Source organism: Saccopteryx leptura, chromosome 11, assembly GCF_036850995.1.
Source record: "Saccopteryx leptura isolate mSacLep1 chromosome 11, mSacLep1_pri_phased_curated, whole genome shotgun sequence".
Taxonomy (NCBI): domain Eukaryota; kingdom Metazoa; phylum Chordata; class Mammalia; order Chiroptera; family Emballonuridae; genus Saccopteryx; species Saccopteryx leptura.
In genome coordinates, this window is record NC_089513.1 from 43035900 (window position 1) to 43063792 (window position 27893).

Sequence of the window (27893 nt, forward strand, 5' to 3'; positions counted from 1 at the left end):
CAGCTAGGAGGTTGACAAAGAAACCACTGTCGTTTTGCTGACTGATTACTCAATTTCATATTCCTAAATCTCATTTTTTCCTGCTTCTCTGAGTTAAACATTACATTTTATTTCAGCTAAATCACCCCTGTAATAAGCTGAATCTTATTCTGTTACAGATTTTGATGACTTCTCCATTGATGGAACATAAAACAGTATCTAGCAGATATACATTTTTACAGTTTAATTCTGGGCTCCCAAAAGATAAATTGTGAACCAAATGGGGAAAGAGACATGAATAAGTAATACCAGCTGAACGGACTAAAATATGTAGAAAAAGTTAAGCCCCTCTCAGTAAATGTCAAGTATGAAATTGTTTTATATAATTTTATTCATTGGACCTAACCTACTCCCACAAGATTTCCTTTGATATTCAGGGATTGATACTATTATGTTCTGCATTCCAAGTATGAGATCAAAACATTTCCAGTGCCAGACTACAGTTTCTTGCACTCTGATGCAGAACTGGTTCTAACTATGGTGCATCCCCAGAAGAGAGTGAAGTCAGCGGTTCAACATTGCTCACTGTGGACAGGTATGTGTGGGGTCATCACTGAGTGAGGACAAGGTTGACCTTTCATCACTCTAGTTGATCAGAGCAAGGACGCTTAGTGCGAGAGCTAAGGAATCACTCCGAATTTCCAACAGCTATTGCCCAACTGGGTTTGATCGGAGAGAGCACAGCAGCTGGGCTGACCACACAAGTAGGTTGATGTGGCAGATTATTGCCTTTCTGCCTAGACACATAGCTAACTGCATATCCCAGCCTCCCTTGTGATTAATTGTGGCCAGCTGACTGAGTTCACAGACCCACTACAATATGGGTCAAAATGGTTCACTCTATGTTCAGGACTGGGCTACAATACCCTCTATGCAATCCTTCCTGGTCTCTCTTTTTCTTCATCTGCCAGCCAGACTCAGAGGATTTAGGGGAAATCTCCAAGGCCCTGGGCAAAAGCCAGCAAACTTTTTCTATAAAAGGCCAAAGAGTAAATATTGTAGGCTTTGGGGGTTATACAAGTCTCTCATGACTACTCAACTCTACTGGTGTAGCAGAAAGCAGTCCTCAACAATATGTGAATGAATGAATGTGCCTGTGTTTCAATAATACTTTATTTATAAAAGCAGATTAGATTTGACCTACAGGCATAGTTTTCCAAACACTGCCCTAAGGTGACCATAGTTTAAAGGATTTGGCGTCCCTATATAACTGTGTGAATTAGACCCCTTGCATGTGTTGACCTTATTGGCTGAAACATGAGTGATGGTTTGGCATGGGATGCTGCTTGTTACAGTCACACTGGAATCCAGGCCAACAGAGGCATCAATCACCCTAGCACACATTTTCACCATCGTCCCTATTGTTGAAAGGGAGCACTTGACATTTTACCTTCTCAAATCTTCCCCCTAAAAGTGGCATGTGTTATTTCCATTCACATTTAATTGGCTAAGTCAAGGCACATGACTACATTTAACTTCAAAAGGAGAGCACAAAAAGGAAAAAATAGAAAGGTGAACCAAACCTATACCCAACAAGAGTGTTAAGCCTAATCCAGAGGGACCTAAAACATTGAAGACATGAACAAAGTCCGTTGATTACACACCAAAGCTTTATTGTCTTAGCTTGGCCAAGCGGCGGCAACTCTGACAGAAGTCTGAGGGAGAGCGCGCTGGCCCTTTGTTCTACCTAGTTTTTATAGTTTTGCAAGTGGGAAGTACAGAAGCAAAAATTGCAATTAGGAGCCCTTTACCACTATTGGTTATAGTCATATGTCCTTTAACATGATAGGACCATGCTCAATTTGCAAGCCATACATCATTTTGGAGAAAACAAAATTTATAAGTCAACACAATGGTAGAAAGATGTCTCTTTACATATTAAAAGGCATTCCTATATTTTCTAGTGTTTATCCGCCATGTCTCTGTCCAGAGTCACATGTATTAACCACATGCATTTACATAGGAGAGGTAGTTTCTTGGGGACAAATGCCCGCAAATGGCTCATTGCTATAAGAAAAGGTTTATTTTGGCTTTTCTCTCCCTGCACCTGGCTAGCCATTCACCCCTTTCCCCACAGGTGTGGTGGAATGTCTGGGAATCCATGTTTTCCTCCCCTTTGCATTTACAATACAATGCCAAGGGCCATCCTGGTCATGCCAGTCACACAGTACAGAGACTATTCTCACAATTTCTCTGCACACCTTAACCCAAATTAATAAAATGTTCTTCAAGCCTCTTAAAATATTAATATTAATTCTGTAGCTTTTGGTACCTTACAACACCTGCGGGTGAAGTGGCGCAGTGGCTCCTCAAGGAGAAGAGAATTTGATTATTTGTGAATGACGCTAATGATACTACAAAATCTTAAACAGAGTTACTAGCCATTCACAAACTAAGTGCAAGAAAAGTTTCATTAGACTTCTCTCCTCCTAAGGCTGAAGACTGACTGTAAGGCCAGTGGCCACCGTCATGGCCATGCAGGGTCTCCTTGGATTTGGGCAGACGGTAAAGGAACTGTGGAGCCAGAACATGGTGAGCCATTCCGTTTATGAAAATCTCCCTAAAGGTGGACAAGCAAACAGGCAGGCAAGACCCCTTCCCTTTCACTCAGGGCTCCCAAGCCCTGACTCGGTCCCTGGTGCCACAACCCAGACTCATTCTCTGGACTCACCCTCCAGACTCACAGGCCCCCACCAGCCTCAGCATTCCCCAGCCACACAGGCCGGCAGAAATCTCAGGGCTCCCAAGCCCCTCAGCACTCCCTCCCTTTCTCTGGACTCCAGCAAAACAGGCTGGAGGAATAAAACCCTTCTCCAGCAAACAATAGCAAACAATGGCCTCTCCCAAGCAGGAAGGCAGTCTGCAGTTTGCAATCTGATGCCCTGAGAGCAACCACTTCAGCCTTTCACAGGACACACACACACACACACACACACACACACACACATACACACACACACCACACACCACACAGCACTGCCCTGCCCCAATGCAAATATAAGTGAGCAAACCTAAAAACACTTGTTACACACTTGAAACACATTGGTTTGCCCAACACTGACCTACTAAGGAGGGGTGAAAGGTGGTATTAGAATCCAGGTTGCCATGGGTAGAGCAAGCTTGGAGTAGCTGATCAGACCAGGGTTTTCAGAAAGCAGCATCAGGGCACAAGGGAAGTGGGAATTGGAGGAGCTGTGGAGAGGGGAAAGGAAGACTAGAGGACCTAAATTAGCATACTAGGTACCATTTTGCTTTCAATCCATCCTGTTCTTGTCCCTTACAGGAATGACAGAATTAAACGGGCCCATTTATAAGTCATTTTCACTTGAGTTGAGAGACTGTTTTGAACCTATAAAAACAGTTTCACATGGTCAAGCCTAATACCTTATATTTTAAGTGTCATTAACATTTAATTTAAAAATAGAATAGCATAAAATAATTACATTTTGTTCATAAAGTTGGAGGGTTCTATCCAAAAATATGCTCAGATAATAAAATATTCCCCAGACTGTGTAACCAGATCTGGTCACTGAACATACAAATCAAAGGAGCAAAGCTGACTCTATTCTTGTCTTGACATTGCCTCTTGTAAAGTAGCAGTCATCTTACTTATAAACCCAAGGAAGAGAGAACTAGTATGTATTGAGCTCTATTTAAGGGGCTTACAACCAAGGTCACAGTTAAGCTGAAGTGGGAATTAAGTGTCTGGCTGGCCCCCAAGCAGCCCCAAGAGTCTTTTTGTCTTGAGGAATTGTGCCTGTAGCCAAGTGGAAGTGGAGAGATGCTGAAATGAACGTGGCAATATAGGGTCAGTTCTGAGCCCAGACTACAAGACCTGGTCTGAGCCCTGCACTAAGAAGCTGGAGGTGCTATTTTCTTGAGGGACTTTATGAGAAATAAGACTTAAGGGGTGCGTCTTCAGGGAGGCAATGGTGCAGTGCCAGTCCAAAGACTGACAGGCTCAAGGCCCTAGGAGAAGCCAATGTTTCCATTTAGGTTCAAAGGTAGCAAATAAACAATATCCCAGGTTGAAGGCCATCAGGCAGAAATAATCCTCTTTTACTCAGGAAAATCAGCCTTTTTGTTCTATTCAAGCCTTCAACTGATTGAACGAGGCCCACCCACATTAGGGTGATCTGCTTTACTCAGTCTATTGGCTTAAATGTTAATTTCATTCAGAAATATCCTCTCAGAAACACCCAGAATAACATTTGACCAAATATCTGGGTACTCTGCAGCCCAAACAAATTTATACATAAGACTAACCATCACCCAGAGTAACCTCATATAGTCACACAGACCGATTATTTTTCATTTTATAAATTCTTACCAATAACTTTTGAATTAAATATTACTTATCCAAGTGAAGAAGTTAAGTGGAATGTCTGAGGTCACAGCTAGTGGAGGAATCAGGATTTGAACATGGTTTCTTGCATTAGTTGTTCTTAATGACAGTCTCTAACACAAAGATTTCTTTTTAATAGCAATAAAATACCAACACATTTTTTATGTCTCAAGTCAAGAAAAATAAAACTGTTGAGAAAACATTTTTTAAAAAACAAAGGAAAACTGAATATGGTCTGGGGTTTAGATGATTTTAAGAAATTATTACAAATTTCTTTATTTTAAAATTTTCTTTATTATAAAAATATTTAGTCCTAAATATTTTAAGGACTAAAATGATAAGGTTATATAAAAATTAAAATCATAGCTAGACCATTACATGACAGTATTTTTGTTTTGAGTAAAGCTTTTTTTTAAAGCTATGAGGTCCTCTAATCAGAACCCCAGTGTAGCATAGCAACTGGTGTTCATTCTAATTGCTTGCTTTTATGACATGCCTCTATCCAATATTGACTACTGACCCTACCTCAATGTGTTCACTTCATTCTGAACCCAGATCTCCCTACATGATGGCAATATGGCTGCAGAAGCCCAAACCCTCACATTGTCTTAACTTCATGATCAACAAGGAAGAAAATCTTTAACTTCCTTGACTGTTTCTCCAAAGCCCTGGGCCTTGCTCTCATTGGCTCTAAATAGTCACTAGCCTTTATCTGAACCAATCAATTATAGCTATAAGGCTTAACCCTGGAGCTGAAAAATCCAGCCAATCCCATGCTCTATTACGTAGGCTAATATTAAGGCGGAGATGTTTCCCTAGATAACTGTCAGGTGCTCTTAGGAAGGTAAAATAGATGATGAATGGCCAAAACCCAACAACTTTCCCTCCCACATCCTTCTCAATAAGATTGACTCTGTCTATGGTAGTCCTGAGTTTTCAGGTGACAAGCAAAATCAGCCCTTCAAGAATGGAATGTTTCCTAAGGACATGGGATTCTTATAAAAAACTGGAGCAAGATTGTATTCCACTGCTCTCTTATTCTGGACAAATTAATTTATTGTTTCCTTTACAGTCTTAAGACATTCTTGTCTTGGCTGTGTCAAGTCCCTTCTACCCAGAATGCCCTTTCTCATCCCCTCTCTCATTTTTTTAAAACTTTGGCTTACCTTTGACGTCCAGCTCAGATGCCACATTTTTCACAAAGGTTTCTCTGACTTTCTCACCTCACAGCCATCCCCATCCAATCTGACCCACCCTCTTCAGAACCTCAACAGTGCTCCACACCTCTCTTATGACACCTCTACTATTTGTGTGAATTCAGTGGATACTGAGCTATTTGTGTTGTCATCTTATTCTTCCCTCCAGACTGTAAACTCTCTGAGGCAAGCCTGTTTTCATTCATCAACTGATTGTCAGCACTCAATATTTATTATATTTCATTCAGCTCTGTAGCCAGAGTCTGTCAACTCCCACAGTAATTTCAACCACCATTGACACAAATCAAGATGTTCTATTTTTTATTTTTGTGACAGAGACAGAGAGAGAGACAGAGAAAGGGACAGATAGAAACAGACAGACAGAAAGGGAGAGAGATGAGAAGCATCAATTCTTTGTTGCGGCACCTTAGTTGTTCATTGATTGCTTTCTCACATGTGCCTTGACCGGGGGGCTACAGCAGACCAAATGAACCCTTGCTCAAGCTAGCGACCTTGGGTTCAAGCTGGTGTGTTGTGCTCAAACCAGATGAGCCCGTGTTCAAGCCTGCGACCTCGGGGTTTCGAACCTGGGTCCTCTGCGTCCTAGTCCAATGCTTTATCCACTGCACCACTGCCTGGTCAGGCAAGATGTTCTATTTTTTTAAATCTGGGTGATGGGTTCAAGAGCATCATTTTAATAATGATGGTTATTAACTTTTAATATGTGTGATATAAATTTTTTTAAGCAAACAGAAAAAATAGAGCCTGAATTCTCACGGAGTCTTCATCATCTACACATTGCTTCCATGCATGACAGGCTGTTTAAACTGCAGAGGGCTCTAGGTAGACCAGGCCTGGGCCCTAATTCTGCTCTGAATCCCTCCTACACTTCTTAGAGCTCAGTCACTGCTACCATAAAAAAGCAGTAGTTGAAACTTGATGCCTATAATTCTTAATTACAATTGCATTGCAGGCTTTATGTGCATCTCTGCTCATTTAAACTCAATGCTGACTGACAAATTGTGCTCATCCGCCTAGTCGACAGTAATTTAGTCAGGCAACCTGCAGCTCGCCCCAGACTGATGAGCAGCTGTTTGATCTGTTTGGGGATGTATTGTTTTCTTGGTGTAGGCGGCTTTGTGCTGCTGCTGAATGGATAGATGGTTTTGTCTCCTCTAGTGGCATCATGGGCACTCTGGACGGCCTCTCCTGTAACTCCAAATGCACATTTCAGAAATATCAATCACCTTCCACCCCAGACACGGCATTGCACAGAAGGGCAGGACAAAATGGCTCATCAGACTCAACACAAACTCAGATTTCTGCTTTTCAGCCCAGCCAAGGTCTAAGCTGTTATCCCAAAACGTGGCTATCTTTGCATTGCAAACCAAAACCAACCAATTTAATGATTATATATGGTGACTTCTCTCTAAAGAATGTTATGCTAGTAGAGTTGCCTTTCAGTACTATGACCCTACTTACAACAACACAAAATATAATACAATAATACAACATATGACTCGGAACCACCCACTCTTCCTCCGCCATGCCCATGGCTTCCAGCCCCTTAAGCATGGCAAGTTTCTGAGCTAATTACCTGACTCTCCTCCAGCTGAAAAGTGAATGCCCCCCACCCCCCACCCCCAGCCTCCCCGTGACTTAATATTTTATTTTCCTTTCCCAGCTCAGGTTTTTCATGCTCCCTGAGGCCTGAACACACAGTAATGGAAAAGTGCCCCTAAGGTATCAGCAACTACTTTATTGAGATATAATTCACGTACTGTGCAAGTCACCCATATTAAATGTACAAGTTAATGGTTTCTAGTAAATTACAGTATTATTTTTTTTTAAGTTGTGCTAAAATATACATAATGGAAAATCTGCCATTTTAACCATCTTAAAGTACACAATTAAGTGGCATTAATTACATTTGCAGTGTTATGAAATTGTTATCACTGTTTCCAAAATGTTTTCATCACCTGAAGAAAAACTCTAACCACAGAGGAACATTCATTCCCTGGCCCTGAGCCCCTGGTCACCTCTATTCTACTTTCTGTTTCTATGAATTTGCCTATTGTAGGTACCTCCTAGCAGTGGAATCACAATTTGTCCCCGTGTGAGTGCCTTATTTCACTTAGTATGAAGTTTTCAAGCTTCATCCGTGTTGTAGCGTGTATCAGAATTTCTAAGGCTGAATAGGACCCCATTGCATGTATAGACCACATTTTATTTGTCCATTCATCTGTTAGTGGACGTTTGAGTTATTTCCACTTTTGGACTGTTGTGAATAATGCTGCAGTGAATATGAGCATACAGGTATCTGGTCAAGTTCCTGCTTTTAATTCCTCTAGGTATGTACCTAGAAACAAAATTGCTGGGTCATGCGGTGATTCTGCATTTAGCTTTTTGAGGAATTCAGCTGCCAACCTGTTTTCCCTAGTGTCTCTGAGCCATTTTGCATAACCACCAGCAGTGCACTAGGGCTCTGATTTCTTCACATCCTCACCAACACTTGTTTCCCACTTTTGGTTTTTAAACCCATCCTAGTAGGTGTGCCCAGCACCATTTCAATTCTTAGAGTCTGGGGTAGCAATTTTTTACAAGTAGTAGTAAAAAGGAAAAAGGAAATTGCCCAATGTGTGCTTGAAAATATACTGACACCATCACATTTTAAGGAATTTCATCTAAGTCATCTTTATTTACAAATGTTTTCTGGTGGTTTCATTTTATGTCCTGTGGCATTGAGGGAAGGCACTGGGGACCCTAAGGTCACACAATCTTCCCCACTTGCAAACATGCTACTTTGTTCCTGTTAAGGGACAGGGAGCAAACTGGTGACTCACTCATGGATGACAATCAAGTATAGGCACATACCAATAGTACATTTTATATCCTATGTGTAAGGAAGTCTCCAAAAGTTGAAGATCAATATCAGGGGGAAATTTCAACTTCTGAAACTGAAGCCTGTAAGAACCAAACACATGCACTTTTTTTAAAACTCCCAACCTGCCTACCAACTCATCATAACTACTAAGGCCAATTCCCTCTTCCCTGAAAAATAAAAGCAATGAATGGGTCTCCTCAAATCTCTCTTTCCCATCAATATGTGTCTTTATCCACACTCTCTGAATCACTTCTTGTTGTCTCTTCTCCAAGACTATTTCCTCCCATTGCTGACCTCCACCCCCGCTCAGTTTTGCTGGGGTCTTTCCTGATGACGCCTCCATCAGCTCTGTTATCCTTTCTCTGTCTCATCCCTCTGAAGTGACAAACATTTAAGCTTCCTTACAGGCTTCTCTCTCACCTTACCAGCCCATATCTTCACCACCCTAGTCCTTGACAAAATAGTTTAAATCCACCCTTTCCAGCTGCTCATCCCACAAAGACTCCTTAAATCCCCGTAGTCCTGTCACCAGCCTTTTCTGACATGGTGAACATGAAGTGACAGAGGACTGCTCAGGGCCAAGTGACATACTAGACTTCCTTCTGGTAACCAAGAAGGAAGACCAGTGGGGCAGCAAATTCAGAGAGGGCAAGCAGAATGGCAATGATGGAGTTGGAGGCAAAGATGCAACAACATGGCAAAGCAAACTGAGACAGAAATGTAGGAAACAGAGCCTGGAGCTGTGCTCACAATAGAGCCAGGCCCCTTCCTAAGCTCCTGCTACCCTGCCCTTATGCAAAATGGGGGCTAGGCGAGCAGAGAAATGTCAGACCTAAGCCTGATGCTTCCTGTTTTGTTGCTTATATTTAAACACCAAATCCTTTCCATTCCACCTTTGCATGTCTGTCATCTCTGTCCCCAGGGCTTTACCTTTGGTCAGTGTTCACGTGATCATTGTAACTGCTCTCCCCGACGCCTGTCCCTCATCTCTCCAGTTCTTCCTTCAAACAACTGCCGCACAATATCCAGAAATACCTTTCAATCATATCGTTTACCCCGCCAAAGGTTGGCATGGTTTCTTTAACGAAGAATAAACTTTGGACCTCACGTCCACTCCTAAAGGAGCCTTCTCTAGTTTCCTGAGCCTAGGTCTGGGGATATTATGAGAGTCTGCCTTTGTTCAATTACAGAGTAAACATAGTTCATTTGCGTGTGTGTGTGTGTGTGTGTGTGTGTGTGTGTGTGTGTGTGTGTGTGTAAACTGCAGACAATCTGAAAATACAGAAGAGTATAAGAATAGAATTAAATCATATTTTTTAAAGTACAAATTTTTAACCACTTAGAAAATTGTTGAAAGTTTCAATGACCTGACCCAAACGATATATGCATGGCCATCTGAAACTAAGCCCGAGGGCTTACTTATTATTTCACAAACAATGGTGTTTACGCACACCCTTTTATGTCCATGCACCCTTTCCAGCTTCAGAGTCCCTCTCGTCCACTCCCCGCTATTCATCCTTCAAAAGCAAGTCCACTGTGAGGCCATCCCTGCCTCCTCTACCTTCCCCCAGTCAGACTTCATTTCTTCTAAATTCTCACAACGTTTTGCATCTTTATTCAGCAACTATTTGTCCATTTTTCCACTAACTTTTTGAACAAACATAAATTGATTGGGTCAGTTACTGTGATAAGCATGGGAGAGGCAAAATCTGCTAAATACAGCAAACAAGTGAGACGTGGAGTGGGAGCTGTGGGCTCAGGAAGTAAGAGTGAGAACACCCACTCGTGTGGGACTCCCCGCTGCCGGACCACAGCTGCCCTGCCCACATCCCCTGACAAGGCCCTACCTGTGGCCTTGTCTGGGCCTAAGAGCCTAGACGGTGGTGACATCACCCACACCCATGGCCCAGACCACGTTGCTAATGATTGATTCTTGAGTAGAAAGCCCACTCCCCCGCCTCTGTGGGACAAGTTTTCACTCAGGTCCAGGCTCTGGAAGGCCTCTCCCGGCCCTCCCCCCACAGCAGGCCACGGCCAGATTTGACCTGAGACAACGCTTGCTCAGCTTCCTCCCACCCGGTCTTGCTGTCCCCGCTCCCTCCGCTTCTCCTACAGGGCACACCCACAATAGTCAGGCACCTGCAGGCCCAGCTCCTCATGAGGCCTCACACCAGGCATGTGCTCTCTGTCCTCGCCTCTGACACAGGGATGAGGCTCTCCCCAGGGCTGTAACGGAGGACCTGTGTGTGTCAGGGAATGAGCAGGTAGCCATTAGTCATTGCTGGAATCTGAACCTTGGCCTTTAGGGACTGTAGTCCCCGGGGGAAGGGGGGGAGTAAACAGTGACAGTGGTGAATCCTCTGGTGGAGGGGAGGACAAGCTGCCCTGCCTGGAGGGTAGGAGAGCACCCCTGTGACTGCAGCTTAACCTCAAACACCCTGGTGTCTAATTGTGATAATTATTTATAGTTACTGCTATGTGACCCCCAAGAAACCAGGACTGCTAGGCACCCCATGGTTGGTCAGGAAGCATTGAAATCTTCAACATGCATGATTGTGCAAGAGGATGATATTGTGCAGTGTGACAAAATGGACGCGGAGCAGAAGAAATGAGGTGCTGTCCTAGACATTTAGGGCCCAGAAAGAGAGAGCCAGGAGGTGAGTCCCTATGGCTACAGAACACTGTTCCCATTTATCTCAGGGGATACTGACTGTTCTCCAGTCCTGCACATGCAGTTGCGACCTAACACATCCACCAGTCTTTGTCTACTTTACATGTTGGTCCTCAAGGACTAAGGATTCTGACTGCTTAGCATTAAAAGTCCCACCCAGAATGTTTTCATTTGCAAGTAGATAAAAGATCTTCCCACAGGTCAACCAAGAGCATGTCAATACCTTTCCTCCCTATGACTTGCATCCCAAAGCATACAATACAATTCAAGAAACCGACACGAGTTGTGAAGTCAAGCATGACCAGATGGTTTTCCAGTCCTGGGTATCTACATATCGTGTCACCTGTGTTACATAATTCGTATGGAAAACACGCCGCTTTCATTGTGCAGCACAGATCATGACAGATTGCTCAGTTTTCTGACATCATTTTCTTTGGTGTTTTTTCTGCTCTGAGCACAGGGAGACTAATTATGTCCAGGTGGGGTCCAGGTGCAAGTATGTGTGCAAACTCCAGAGGGCCTGCTTATATATAAATCGGTTTTGTTGGAATGTTTTAGCTTTGAAAACTTGCTCTCTTGGCCCTTTTTAATAAGTGCTCATTGCTCTCTAAATATTCCCCCATCCCCATGCTGACTAATGACTAATGGAAGGTCTGTGAGAAGGGAACAGGCGCTGAGAAGAACGAGAGCCTTCTCAGGCTCCATTGCAAAGTGTGGGCTGCCATTCTTAACAGTCTCTCCGGAAACCTGTCTTTTACAGCCCATGGGCTTGTTCCTTAAATCATCATCTTCACATACAGTGCTGAGACAATCCTGCTTCACTCCAAGTTTAGAGTAGAAAATTACACTTGTTAAAAAGATATATTTCCTGTTATCAAAAGCAACTGGAATTCTGAAAATGGATGGTGATGATAGTTGCACCACATTGTGAATTTACTAATATCACTAAACTCTACATTTAAAAACTGCCTGCCTGTCCAGGCGGTGGCACAGTGGATAGAGCGTCAGACTAGGATGTGGAAGGACCCAGGTTCGAGACCCCAAAGTCGCCAGCTGGAGCGTGGGCTCATCTGGTGTGAGCAAAGCTCACCAGCTTGGACCCAAGGTCGCTGGCTCGAGCAAGGGGTTACTCGGTCTGCTGAAGGCCCACGGTCAAGGCACATATGAGAAAGCAATCAATGAACAACTAAGGTGTTGCAATGAAAAAACAGATGATTGATGCTTCCATCTCTCTCTGTTCCTGTCTGTCTGTCTCTATCTATCCCTCTCTCTGACTCTCTCTCTGTCTCTGTAAAATAAAAGAGAGAGAGACCTAATGTGGTAAGTTTTATGCTATGTATATTTTACCACAGTGAAAAAAATATACTTGGTTTTTGTTTTAACTTCAGAAGGTGGGGTGAGTAAAAATTAGAGTAATATGCCAGTAATATTTAGAGAATCCTTCTATTCTACTGGTTACTTCAGAGACTATTATCTGACATTGGCATAGGATTGCTTTATACTTTGAAAACACTTTTATATACCTTATACCATGTGTCTCTCTCTGTGAACACAAATTAAGCAGTTTTATCACCATATTGCAAATGAAGATTGTTGCCATTATCTTTGCTAGATAACTTCAAAGCTTAGTGACTTAAGGACTCATTTATTTTGCTCACAGATCTACAGTCATGGGCAGTGTTTGACCAGCATGCCCATCTCTGCTCCATGCAGCATTAGTTGGGGTGGCTTAATGACAGCTAGAGGATCCACTTCCAAGAATGGTTATCTCACATGGCTGGAAAGTCAGTGCTAGCTGTCAGCTGGGAACTTAATCAGGCATGTCAGCTGACGTGGTGGTGGGTAGGTTTCAAAAGTGGGTGTTCCTGTCCTAAAAGACTGTAGTGGAAGCTCTCAGTCTTAAGGCATGAGTCCAGAAGCTGGCACATTACCACTCTGGCCATGTTCTATTGGTCAAAGCACCACAGAGCACACCAATATTCCAGTGAGCAGACCAGGACCCATCCTCTTAAAAGGAAAAACATCAACCAATTGTGGCCATCTTGAATCTGCCATGGAAGTCAAGGCTTTGAGTGGGTTAGCCATGGTTTCTGAGCTAGTAAGTAAGAGTTGACCCTTAGTTTTCTCCACCAAACTGTTCTGGATTGGTGTGATAATTTTTTTTACCAAAATCTATCTATGTCATTAAATTTATTTCTTTTCTTTTAAACCAGTGGATATTCATGCTTAAAACACTTTTTCTCCTTCAAGTTAGAGTACAGGAGTGAGTTTTTATAAGTAATTTTTTAAACTACTAAATGTTTTGAAAAACATCTCTTCTGGGTCTAAGATCTAGGTACAGAAGCACAAGGATTAGGGGTGTCCATCCTCAGTACCATGGAAAATCTACATATAATCATTGACTCTACAGTGGAGAGATAAAGGTTGACTGTAGTTATTTTAAAAAACTCATGATTCATGCATTTCCAGCCCATGTTGTTCAGGGGTTAACTATATAAACATGGAATCCTTAATTTAATTTCTTCCAATGATTTAAACACAACCTCTCATAATATTTATCACCACCAAAATGCATGTAAATGCAGTATAATGTATCTTCAATTTAAGCAATTTTAATATTCAAAATGTCATGTTTATCAAATCCCCTCAAGTAGGAAAGGAATTCATTTTATGTTATCTAAAAGTCTCAAAGAGTAGAAATGTTCTATTACAATTAAGAATATCTTTCATGGTATAAAGCTCCCATTTGAAGGAGAAGCTCTATAAATAAAATAAGCATTTTGCTTTGAACAATTTAACCTTGCAACTAAATTTGCTGGAAAGAAATTATTTCATCAATGGGAGATACTGACCTTTGAGTGCTTCATGTTGACAAATGAGGTTGTTAAGCCATGGAGACCTGGGAAAATGTCCTATATAATGGAGAGCCCTGGTTGTCACCACCTTAACCAAGTGATCAAACGCCACATCCACCTCACTAATGGTGGAACACCCTGATGTTAACTGCCTCTCAGGGTAATACAGCAGGAAGTACACAGTACCACCTGTAAAATATTCTTGACAAAAATGTTTAACTTGACCCTAGTAAGCCTTAAGATCTAACTTTCAGTAATTCTTTCTCAACTGTGGTTCCTCTACTGAACCACAGATCACAGAAAATAAGTTGAGGGATGATTTACTCAATTTTCCCCAAAATAGAACATGATGAGTACTATTCTAGATGCAAAAGATGAAAATTATAAAAATAGGTGCCTTAGAGCAACACAGCTCAGTTTTCTCATGGATCCCCAGTTGTGAAGGATCAAGTTAGATGAGGAAATGATCAGACAAACCTGAAATGTGAGAGATTATACAAAACTCATCCAGTCTCTTCAAAGGCAAATGTTATGAAACAGGTGGGGGGGGGGTTGTTAATTAAAGGAGGCTAATGATTACTCTCACGGTAGCTGATTTTTGCTTGTTTCTGACCTTTATCTACAAGGATTCATATAGCATGTATTCTCTCTGTATCCAGCTTATTTTATTCAATATAGTATCTAAGTTTCACCTAAACTATTGCATGATTCAATATCTAATTCCTTTTTATTGCTGTGTCATATTCATTTGTATAAATATTTATTCATTTTATTATGGATAGACATTTAGGACAGTTCCATTTTGGAAAAATTGTGAATAAAGCTGCTATAAGCCTGATCAAGTGTTGGCGCACTGGATAGAGCATTGACGTGGGATGCTGAGCACCCGAGTTCAAGGCCCCAAGGTCTCTGGCTTGAGAACAGGTTCACCAGCCTGAGCATGGGGTCACCAGCTTGAGCATGGGACCACAGACACGACCCCATGGTCGCTGGCTGGAAGGCCAAGGTCGCTGGCTTGAACACAGGGTCTCTGGCTTGAGCAAAGGGTTGCTAGCTTGGCTGGAGCCCTCAGTCAAGGCAAATATGAGAAAGCAATCAATGAACAACTAAGGTGCCACAACTGTGAGTTGATGCTCTCTTCTCTCTCCACTCCTGTCTGTCGGTTAAAAAAAAAAAAAAAAACCAGCATGAGCATTCTTCCACAGATCTTTTAGTGGCATATGCAATATTTCTCTTGAGTATATACTGAAGAATGGAATTGATGGCTCATAGAGTAAATATATGTTGAATATATTAGATCCTGGGAACTGATTTTCTTGAGTGGTTAAACCAATTTACACTTCCAAGCAAAATATCTGAGCCTTCCACTTGTTTCACATCCTTTCCCCTCTGGGGGATGGGGAGAAGGAGATATTAACAGGGAGGGGCATGAAGAAACCTTCTGGGGTGATGGACATATTCTACTTATCAATCTGGTGAGTGGTTACATGGGTATGTACTTATATAAAACGTTAACAAAGTATAAAACTGTTATAAAAAATAAAGTCTATAGCTATAAGGAAAATGCAAATCAGCACCATAATGAGATGCCTCTTCACACCTGTGAAAATGGCTATTATCAATAAAACAAGAAATAACAAGTGTTAAAGAGGATGTGGAAGAAAAGGAACCCTCATGCACTGCTGGTGGAAATGTAAATTGGACAGCTACTTTGGAAAACAGTGTGGAGTTTCCTCAAAAAATTGAGAATAGACCTACCATACGACCCAGCAATTTCTCCTCAGCATCTGCCCCAAAATTCTGAAAACACTTATTCTAAAGTATATAAGTACCTCTATGTACATCACAGCATTATACACAGTAGCCAAGACATGGAAACAATCTGAGTGTCTTTCAATGGATGATTGGATAAAAATGTGGCATATATATACAATGGAATACTACTCAGCACAAGAAAAGATGAAATACTGCCATTTTTGACAACCTGGAAGGCTCTTGAGAGTATCATGCTGAGTGAAAGAAGTCAGATGGAAAAGATAAGAACTATATAATTTCACTCATATGTGGGAAATAAACAGCAACAAACAAACAAAATAAACTCATAGACACAACAACACAAGTGTGGTTACCAGAGGGAAAGGGGGTGGGAGGGCGGATGAAAAGGATAAAATGAGGAAAATTTATGGTGACAGAGGAAGACTAGACTTTGAGTGGTGAGCACACAAGGCAATATTCAGACGAGATATTACAGAATTGTACACTTGAAACTTATATAATGTTATTAACCAATGTCACCTAATAAACTTAATAAAAATAAATAGAAATTTTTGAGCTTGGCCTGTGCAGTGGATAAAGCATCAACCTGGGAAAATTGGACAGCTACCTGCAAAAAAATGAAACTAGACCACCAACTTACACCATTCACAAAAATAAAATCAAAATGGATAAAAGACTTAAATGTAAGCTGTGAAACCATAAGCATCTTAGAAGAAAAAGGCAGTAAGCTAACCGACATATCTTACAGTATTATATTTGCTGATTTATTTCCATGGGCAAGTGAAATAAAAGACAGGATAAACAAATGGGACTATATCAAACTAAAAAGCTTTTGCACAGCTAAAGACAATAAGAACAGAATAAAAAGACAAACTACACAATGGGAGAATATATTTGACAATACGTCTGATAAGAGGTTAATAACCAAAATTTATAAAGAAGTTGTAAATCTCAACACCAGGAAGACAAACAATCCAATCAAAAAATGGGCAAAAGAAATGAATAGACACTTCTCCAAAGAGGACATACAAATGGCCAATATACATATGAAAAAATGCTCAACATCACTAATCATTCAAGAAATGCAAATTAAAACCAGAATGAGATATCACCTCACACCAGTCAGAATGGTGCTCATCAACAAAACAACACAGCATAAGTGCTGGTGATGATGTGGAGAAAAGGGAACCCTCCTGCATTGCTGGTGGGAATGCAGACTGGTGCAGCCACTGTGGAAAACTTTTCTGAATACTTATAAATTTCTATAGTAAAAAATCTGCAGGGGGGAGGAGGAAGATATAGAGACACAAAGTGACCAGCTTCAAATGACAAAGGAGCTAAGGACAAGACAAAGACCAGGAGAAAAAAAATCTAAGAATCTTGACTCCTAACTCTTTATCATCCCCTGCATTGTTGCTGTCTCTTACAAACTGATTATTAAAGTTGCATATGCTTTTTAAAATTAAAAAATTCTTCTGCAAAATTCCCCAACAGTCTAACTAGACAGCACAAAGACACCCCCAGATTTCTCTTATAAATAACTTGAACATGCATTCCGCTTGTGGACTTACACCTCCCTCTCCAGGTCTCTCCCCTTCTCTTCCTCGCCCTCCTTCTCTCCCTCCTCCTCCCCCTCCTTTCCACATTCCCTTTCCCCTCCTTCCCCCTCTCTCGCTTCCCCCTTTCCCTCCTTCCTTTACTATCCATCCATCTCTCTTTCAGGTTACACTGGCACTTTCAAAACCTCTCCACAACCACTTTTCACATGCCCACATTCCCTTCTTCTAATGCAAAGGCTAACTTGAAAGCCGAGTGGCCCCGCAGCCCACAAAGCCCGGCGGTCCCCTCCCGGGCCCGGGGCAGGAGGGAACACGGTCAATGCTGCACTTCTGTTTGAGGCTCACCGCCCCAGCTGCAGCGCTCAGCGCAGTTTCTCAGGTGGCTGGGCTGCTTTGAAGGTTTACTTTCAATTAAAAAAAAAGCCAAATCAGCAGCTGTCGGGAACGCAGGGAAGATTTATTCAGGGTGGTCAAAGGGGAGCGTGGCCAGCATAAAGGCCTGGAGGTAGACAGGAAGGAAATTCAAGCTGGAGAGAGAAATTCCTCTTGGCAAGGTCAGGGCAGCACCAGGCTAGTCCTCTGGGCAGGGCTGCGTGGAGTCCCATTGCTGGGCTCCTCACAAGGGAAAGAGGTTCTGTTTGCAGACACTTGGAGGGTGGTGCTGGGGAGGGGGCTCCCTAGGGGAAGGAAACGGGGAGAGACTTGAAAGCATAGCTTATTAATCAGACACAACCCGGCCCACGGGATCAAACCATGACTGATGTTAAAATTGCTTCCTGATTCAAATGGTAGTTAGTGTTGCCTGCCTCGAAATGTGCGGAGAGGTGAAGAGGCCGGGTCCCCGGGCAGTTCCGCGGACACAGAGCTTCCCTTGAAGTAGCCCTGAGTGGAGAAGCCGCACAGATGTTGGAGAATAGCGCAGCCAGGGTCTGGGGTTCTATCACCTTTTATTTCCTGTCTCTGTTCTTCAGACATTTGACATGCTATTGTGAAAACTGTGTGCTTTTCAGAAAGAACGAGCCAAGTCCCACGTTCACCCTAATCAATGCCCAAGTAACTTCCAGAAGTAAACAGTTAAGCCTGAGTTTGAAAACTTTCTCCTCAGCCCCTCTCCCCATGTTTACACGGCTTCTCCGTCCCACCTAATCTTTTTTTTTTTAATTTTTAATTTTTATTTTATTTATTCATTTTTAGAGAGGGGGAGCGAGAGAGACAGAGAAGGAGAGAGAGGAGAGAGAGAGAGAGAGAGAGAGAGAGAGAGAGAGAGAAGGGGGGAGGAGCTGGAAGCATCAACTCCCATATGTGCCTTGACCAGGCAAGCCCAGGGTTTCGAACCGGCGACCTCAGCATTTCCAGGTCGACGCTTTATCTACTGCGCCACCACAGGTCAGGCCGTCCCACCTAATCTTGGGTACAGTTGGGACATAGAAGCTAGAGTGGGTTCCATGCTCTGTCCCCTTCCTGCAGAGGTGACAATTATCCAAATCACACCCATTCCCACTGGACTGTGGGTAACAAGGGTTTACAGTTGTTCATATAGAAAATAATACAATAATAAATAATAATACAAGAATAAACTCAGTTTTAGGTATTCAGAGCTGTAAACCTGCTTGTGCCCCACCATGTATATACAGACAGTGAGAGAAATTTAATGTTTTTAAACAAGCAAATAAAAAAATTGTGACAGATTATGCCCACATTTGTCTTATTTCCAGACATTGGCTTTTTGCACCTGTGCTGTCATTCTGATGTCCCCTAAGGTATGCCTTTGCCCATGCCCACAAACCAGTCTGGCAGCTGCAGGCAGAATGAGGGGACCATCCTCTTTTCCATCATTGGTTCAACACACAAAGCCCCCTGAGGAAGGCCCAGTGATGCTTGTTCCCATCAGGGGAACCCCCTGGACTCCAGATGACGTGCTGTCTCCGGTGAGCGCAGAATGACAGACCAGTGTTCAGAACAACGCTAGGTTCAGAGGTGGGTTTAACGGCGGGCGCACTGGGTGCTCGCCCTGGGCGCTGACTTCTGAAGAGCCCCTCAAAACCCCAACTTTACACTTTTTTCTAATGACACCAAGTTTGGCTTTATATGTGCAATTTTAACGTTAATAGTACATAATATTTTTTATTTATTTAAAAACATGGTTAACATGTATATTTATTTTCCCTGTCTCTTTCTTTTTTTAAGGGCCCAATATTTTCTTCTGTGCCTGGGGCCTCAACCAATCTTAACGGTCCTCTTGCTTGGTTCCTTGCAGTGTGGAGAAGAATGGCTTCTTTCCTAGCTCTGTGTCACATTTTGACATCTGGTCACCAAGGCAGCTCTGTTATGTGAAGAGAATCACATCGTCATTCTCCAAATGTTTTATCACCTTCTGGGTTTTCCCCTTGCTTGAGAACCCCCTAAGTAAATTAATTCCACCAACTTTTGGTCCTCATTCTGGTCTCCAGAGGAGCTCACATATAAGCCAGGAAGAGAAATATATACATTATTGTCCCCCTTTTTTTTCTTTCTCTTTCTTCCTAGATTTTCTTCCCCTGAAGAAATTTCTATCCTTCTGCAAGTTGCAGAACAAAACCTCACAGGATTTTAATGACTAAAACAGATTTTGATTGCTAGAGATGGGATGGAGGTATTACCTGCATCAACAGTGTCTGGACTCTTCCCAGTCTGTCAAAAAAAAATTTTTTTTTGTATTTTTCTGAAGCTGGAAACGGGAAGGCAGTCAGACAGACTCCCACATGTGCCCGACCGGGATCCACCCGGCATGCCCACCAGGGGGCGATGCTCTGCCCATCTGGGGTGTCACTCTGCCGCAATCAGAGCCATTCTAGCGCCTGAGGCAGAGGCCACAGAGCCATCCTCAGCACCCGGGCTGACTTTGCTCCAATGGAGCCTTGGCTGCGGGAGGGGAAGAGAGAAACAGAGAGGAAGGAGAGGGGGAGGGGTGGAGAAGCAGATGGGCACTTCTCCTGTGTGCCCTGGCCAGGAATCGAACCCAGGACTCCTGCACGTCAGGCTGATGCTCTACCACTGAGCAAACCAGCCAGGGCCCAGTCTGTCAAAATTTTGAATAAATCTAAAAGTCTATCATCACTGCCAACACTTCACTTTTTTTAACAGCTGAAATTTTCAGAAATAAGTTTATCTTGTGAATCATAATTAATGCCTACATTATGAAATTGATTTATTCCTGAAGAGGTAACCAAAATGTACATTATTTCCCCATTAACATCCATTATAATATCAAAGGCAGTCTCAGAAGAGCAAAACGTTTTGGAGAGAAGGATGCCGCAATTAAATGATATGGAAAAATTGAGAGAAGATAAAGACTTTAAATGTGGCTGAACTTCTGAACATGGTGTAACGGGGAATTAGAAATTATTTTGTGATTAAAATAATTTCCCTTTTTACTTCTTTTGCTTCTTTTAGAACTGGGCATTTACTAAAACTGAGCTGCAATACCAAATTCAGCCAGTTAGTGGTGCTTTCCTAAGTGGAGAAAATACTTGAAGATTCTGGTTTATGAAAATATTTGAAATTAGAGGGTTGAGTTTGGGCTAGCTTTGGGTACAACTCTTGCAATAAGAATAAACAGCTACTTTGGGGTATCATCAAAAAATGGAAAAAGTAGGCCCTGGCCGGTTGGCTCAGGGGTAGAGCGTCGGCCTGACGTGCGGGGGACTCGGGTTCGATTCCCAGCCAGGGCACGTAGGAGAAGTGCCCATTTACTTCTCCACCCCCCCCTTCCTCTCTGTCTCTCTCTTCCCCTCCCGTAGCTGAGGCTCCATTGGAGCAAAGATGGCCCGGGCGCTGGGGATGGCTCCTTGGCCTCGTCCCAGGCGCTAGAGTGGCTCTGGTCGAGACAGAGTGACCCCCCGGAGGGGCAGAGCATCGCCCCCTGGTGGGCAGAGCGTCGCCCCTGGTGGGCGTGCTGGGTGGATCCCGGTCGGGTGCATGTGGGAGTCTGTCTGACTGTCTCTCCCCGTTTCCAGCTTCAGAAAAATAAAAAAAAAAAAAAAAAAAGGAAAAAGTAGATGTAAGACATTCTGATAAAATAATGGTTTAGGGAAGACAAGCATAGGTTTGTGTATGTGTAACATAAAAAAAATACTTTTTAAATAAATTTTGGGAAAGAAGATTTTTTTATAAGCTTTGAAGACCCTGAAATGCAATGATTTTTTAAGCCAATAATTTGTAATATTTTTGTAAAGAAAAAATAAGCAAATGATACTAATGAAGTAGGCATGAAAAACTGTTATACTTCTTTTGCAGTCTTAAGGGATTTTAAGGGTTTCCTTGAGAATAGATTCCACTTTTAATAGTGTCTATTCACGTCTCTGTGTCTGTGTCTGTGTGTGGATATGGAGGTGGTAAATGCGTGTACGGTATGGACGTGTGTGGGTTGGTGTGGGTGAGGGGATTGTGGATGTGTGTACAGTGGATTGCGGTGGGTAGGTGGGTGTGTGTCTCTCTGCGTCCTTATGTGAGCACCTTGGGGTGGCTTTACCTTCTAGAAGGGGAAAAGAAGTCCTTGTTTTCTTTTTTTATAGAGTTAATGTAGCCTTAACTAATTTTATGAGTTTAATTCAATATAAAATATTGACAAGTGAGAGGATTGTTATTAGATTTCTTTAAATTGTAACAAATCTATATTACCCATTTATTTATTCAGTGGCTGCTCAAACAGAAATAAAAAGGAGAAAAACTATGTGGAATCACTGCCATCTGGTGGAGAAAATAGAAATTCCTGTTGTGAAAAAAAAAACACCTTAGATTTGGGTTTTGTTGATGTGTTTGTCTTGTATTGATTTGATATGATTGATTTGATTTGAAGGAGCATTTAATCCAATGGTGGGATGGGATTCAAATAATTTAATAACTAGTAATGACCATTTTAAGTATAAAAAAAGTGATATACCAAAAGGTAGTTTATTATTTCACGCATTTAATACTTAAATAAGAATAATAAAAGAGGCATATAGATTATAAGAACTAGATTATAAGAGTTTTAAAATATTGATGAAAAAATATTAAATAATACCTGACAAAAAACAATAAAACTGTTATGTAAGATATTTCGAATTTGCTTCTTGATTGATGTCCTCACTTGCAGTTGTCTTCACTTTTACCCGAGGATCATCGGCTGTGTGACTTATCCTTAACCATCTTTTCACTGTAGGAGTAGAATCCCATTCCTTTACCTATCGATGGAATGAACATTACTGCGGGTGCTTAGAATACACTATTGTGCAGAGGGACATTAAAAAGGAGTAAAAAATATAAATTTGTGATTTCCACATCAGGCGGCTGTCCAGGTGCCCACCTTAGAGAGAACCCTGATTACAAGTGCCATTTTAACAACTGGTTCACCGAATTCAACAAAAAATTAGGTATCGGTTCTGCCAAACTGGTGCAAACAGGCTGAATCCCACCCCTGGTTTATTCCACCTACGTTCACCTCCTTCTGACTAACTAACTTCTTGTGTGGAAAGAGAAGTGAGCAGAGATCTTCTAAATGCAGAGAGGACATGTTGGATGGGGCTTAAGCATCTGGACCCTAGTTTTGGATTTCCTGAGTGCAAGTTCTACCTTCATTTCCTGCTGATTGTATCCCCTGGGGCAAGTCATCTACTCTCTTTATTCTTTAGTTTCCCTGTCTGTGAAATAAGAATAACAACGGTATCTGTTTTACATAGGTGTTCTAAAGAATAAGGTAATTAATCCTGTCTGGCACAGGGGAAGTCTCACACTAAAGTTTCCACATATCATTATCTATGCAAATCCTATTCAGCCTTCTCTAGGTAAAGCCTTGTCTGTGCTAGTCCAGGAAGACAGCTACACAGCCTTGCCGTGGAAGGACAGAGCCAAGAAGGTCACTTTTGGAGCAGCACAGCTATAGGGGCACTGCCCTCGCTTGCATCCCTACAAATATCACTGTAAAAAAAACAATTATGCTATGTCACCTCACTACAGTACATATATATTTGGGTGTGTGTACCTGTTGATTCCAAGTCAGTTGATATATAATATTTTACAGGCAAGTACTCTGTCTAACTTGTCCCCCAGAACCGAATGCATGCTATGAACCCTGTTAGGGCTATTATCTCAAAGCAGCAGACATTTTCCTCAATCCAGAGAACAGGGTGGGGAAGCACAGCCTTCAGACTCCAGGCCATTCTTTTCTTGGTTCTCAGGAATGCCAGAGAGTGAAGAATGCTGAGGAGTAGACCATGGTGCCCAACTCCCTAGCAGGGCTATTGTAGCTCCTTGGGAGCTATTCTTAGCTCAGTAATAATTAGGACCTTTAGCTCAGCTGAGCCCCATGCTCAGAGTAACAACCTCAAGACAAGTATTGAATTCAAAACAAGATTTCAAAAATGGGAAGCCAGGAAAGGCAGAATAACCAGTTGCCTAACAACCTCCTTGGCCATGACCCAGATGTTCTCAATAGGGACAAGGGCACAGGAAGGATGAACTAATAACTTTAAAACCATTTGTCTTTCAGTTTCTAAGAAAGAGTTGATAAGTGCCTTTCAATGGAATAATAAAGACTGATTGAAACCTTAAACAAACATAAGCAGTCAAGAAGGTCCATGGGAGAAGCTATGGCTTATGAAAGGGTTACACACTGTAGGTAATTACATAATCACAAGATCCCTACAGGAAGAACTCTGTGTTTGTATGGCCAGTAGTCACAGCCATCACAGCCGGGCATGTGCAGGTTCACATTAGATTCAGACAGACGGTAAAGAAACTGTGGAGCCAAAAACTGGTGAGCCATTTCTTTATTCTAGCCTTGCACCCAGCTGGCGAGTAAACACACACACAGAGGGGTCCAAAACCCACTCACACATTCTCTAGTTCCAAAACCAGGAGAATCTTTTCTGTTTTACCCTAGAATCAAAGGCTCCCACCAGTCTCAGCGGAGCTCACAGAGCCCCTCACCCCTCTGGTTCCCCATCTGCACACCTTCTTCTCCTTCTCTTCCAAAATGGCTTCTTTCATCCTTCTTCTTCTCTTCTTAAAAACTACCTGGGCCCACAAAGACTCCTCCTCCAGTACACATTAGCATAACAATGGCCCTTCCCAAGCAGGAAGGTAATTAGCAGTTTCACCTGGCAGCAGCCATTTTTAACAATAAAAGTGAGCAAAATCAAATAACACAAATTTTACAAACTTATTTGCCCAGCAGTGTTCATAACAAAGCTCTAAGGTTCTAAGTTCCTTTCCCTTCTACAAACAGCCCTCCATCTTGGCCAGTGGCCAGTGTTTGCACATGGCTGTCATGTCTGCATGCATTGGGTTGCAACCCTTTCTTTTCCCCAAATAAATCTTTTCTGGTGACAAAACACTAAGTTTCAGTTGACAAGAGGAAAAAGAATATTTTTAACATCTTTAACTATTGGAAACTTTAGGTAAGGGTGGACATCAGAAAAATGTTTCAACAGTTACCTAAATTTCTCTTAGACTTTCCATCTTTCTTCTTACATGGCCCATCTGTCCTTACATGCTGTCTGCTTTATCCACGAGAGCTCTCAGCACATTAATCTTGTTTTAAATTCCAGTTCTGGTCATTCCAACATCCCTGCCATGTCTGGTTATGATACTATACTGGCTCTGTCTCTTCAACTTGTTTCCTTGCCTTTTGGTATGCCTTGTAATTTTTCTCTTGATAGGCCAGATATGATATACTGTATAAACAGAACTGCTGTAAATAGGTCTTCAGTGATGTAGTGGTGAACCATGGGGGAAGGGGGTTGGGTATTTCTTTTCCCCTAGTTAGTTAGGATCTGATAAAACCTCAGATTAGTCTCTCATTAACTAACAGTTACACAATTTTCCTTGCAGGGTGTTACTGCAGAGATACTTATTATTAACCAAACAGGCTGGTTCTATTTAAGGTCCTCTCTTCTCCTCTTGTCCTACAGTAGAAATTTAAGCGTGTAAAAAAATGTCTACTACCATGAGCAAGGAAAAGAAGAGCATCAAGAAGAAAAAGAAGCCCTGACTCGTTGGCTCAGTGGATAGAGCGTGGGCCCAGCATGTGGATGTTCGATTGTCAGTCAGAGCACACAAGAGAAGCAAACATCTGCTTCTCTCTCCCTTCCTCTCTCCCTCTCTCCCTCTTCACCTTCTACAGCCAATGGCTCAATTGGTTTGAGTCTTGGCCCTGGGCGCTGAAGATAGCTCAGTTGGTCCCAGTGCATCAGTCTCAGTTGCTAAAAATAGCATCATTGATTTGGGCATCAGACCCAGGCAGGGTTGCTGAGTGGATCCCAGTCACGGTGCATGCTGGAGTCTGTCTCACTTAAAAAAAAAATGAATAAAAAGAGAGATTATTCAATACAAAGTGCATAAGCAGTCTTTAGGCTATAGTATGTGATTTACGATGAAAACTTGAAGAGACTGAATGAAGTGGGTGGGGAAAAGATGCACATAGCTAAGAGCAGCTTGTTGTATCCTGTGATGCTATTTCTCTTCCATCCCCATAGTGAAACTTTTCCACTAGTGGGTGCATCTCTCCTACTATTGTTATGTTGCATAGTTTATAATAATTCCAATTCAATTATCCTTGCTACTAAATAATTTTGTTCCTATAGAGAAGTAGCCATGACCTTTTAAAGAGTCTGACTTATGATCATTTATATCTTTTGTCTCAGCTCCCACAATAAAATGAATAATGTAAATATCTGCATCACTCTTGTACTAAATTTTCAGACGTTATGTTTAATACACACTAGGGTAGGTGCTTGACATGTCAGTTAGCGACTGCTGAATAACAAAGTGCTCCACAAATGCAGTGTCTCATTGCACAGGAGTCTCTGGGTCAGCTGAGTGGTTCTTCTGGTCTGGGCCATGCTAGGCTTCTTTCACCTGGCTTTGTTTACCTTGTATTTGTCATGTATCTTCAATTAGCTAGTCAGTTGGAGGTTGGCTGCTCTAAGATGGGCTCAGTTCCAACAGCTTGATTCTGCTCCACGTGGTGTCTCACCTTCCACTACACTAGCCTGAATGTGTGCACCAGGCAGCTGAGTAAGGTTCTAAGAGATAGCACAGATATGCACAGCCCTCTTGAGGCCTAGGCTTACACTGACACGTTACTTTCACTGCCTATTGGCAGCAGTTTATTGGCCCAAGCAAGTCCCTCTTGATGAGAACAGTTACAAAGTAACTTTGGAAAGAGTGAGGTAGTGAACTGTGGCCATTTGCGTAGTCTTATACAATATATGAGAAAGACAATCAGGTTCATGATGTCTTCAATTTTTGAATACTGCTTGCAGGAGACATTTATTATCTCTACCCTCTTCTCCTGGTAATAATTTTTTTTTTTCATTTAAAGAAACTGTTCCTCCTTCTTCCGGTCACATGGTTTAAATAAGGCTGACCCTACCTACCTCTGCACCATAGACCCTAGTCTCAAGGGACACTGACTCAAATAAATAGTACAAGTATCCACTCTTTCCTGTAGGGATTGATCCTGGGATGTCTGCGTTGAAGATACCCACTGAACAGTCAATTCATTGTTTTTCCAGAATTTTTTTTTTCTCACTGTTACCAGGAGAAGCCCTTTTCCTATCTGATTAAGAAGTACATGAGCATTCATTGTGGTGAAACCACAGTATAAAATCAAGTTGTCACAGAGTCTGGTTTTAGTCATCCTTAGAGAGCGTCCCACCATTGCCTTCATGCACTTGGGTAATGGAAATCGATCTGCTCACTTTTGCCGAAGTGATTCAAATTGTGTTTCTGTTGATTGTAACCAAAGAATCCTAATTGAAAGAGCCCAAGACATAATATTTACATCAGAAATATCATATATATACTTTCTGGGACACTCATTAAAATAGTTTTATAAAACTTTTTAATTTTTAATTTTTTTACATCTAGAACAGGGGTTGCAATTCAGATGCCTAAAGAGAATGACAGGTATGAGAGTGACAAAATGAAGGAGAGTGGAACTCAGAAGGACGGGAGGGGCTCCCTGTTACAGGGGCAGCCATGTCTCAAGGTCAGCAAGTTGTTTTCTCAAGGGAATGAGACCCCATTGTTGCTCAGTCTTACAATGTCTCAAAAAAGCCTGGAAAACCTTGATTAAATGTTAAATTCCACAAATGTTAAATAATAACAACAAAATCAACTCATCTTACAGATCAGATACATTCAGGAACCACTAGCTTAGAATCTGTGTTAGGAGATTCTAGTGACACACTGTTGAACTCCATACTACCTTGCACTTTTTCATTCCTCCCTCACTTCCATCACCAGCACAAAAATGTTGAACACATCATAAGCATTGCACCCCGTGTGACAAGGGGAAAGGTCAAGAATGAGGGTGCTGGATTTAGCAGCCAAATCACTCAGCATTCCAGCCTAAAGGGACATGACTGGAATGTGTGCCTTAAGAAAATTATAAATCACAATGTTATGGACCAGCAGGTTGCTTGTACACAGTTAAAACTGGTCGTTCAGTCCCTAAAGACAAAGCTCTATTTTATTATGCTTAAATGTACACTGAGTTTTGCCAATTATCTGTTGCCTATTAGCTTCAAGCCTACGTTTTTATA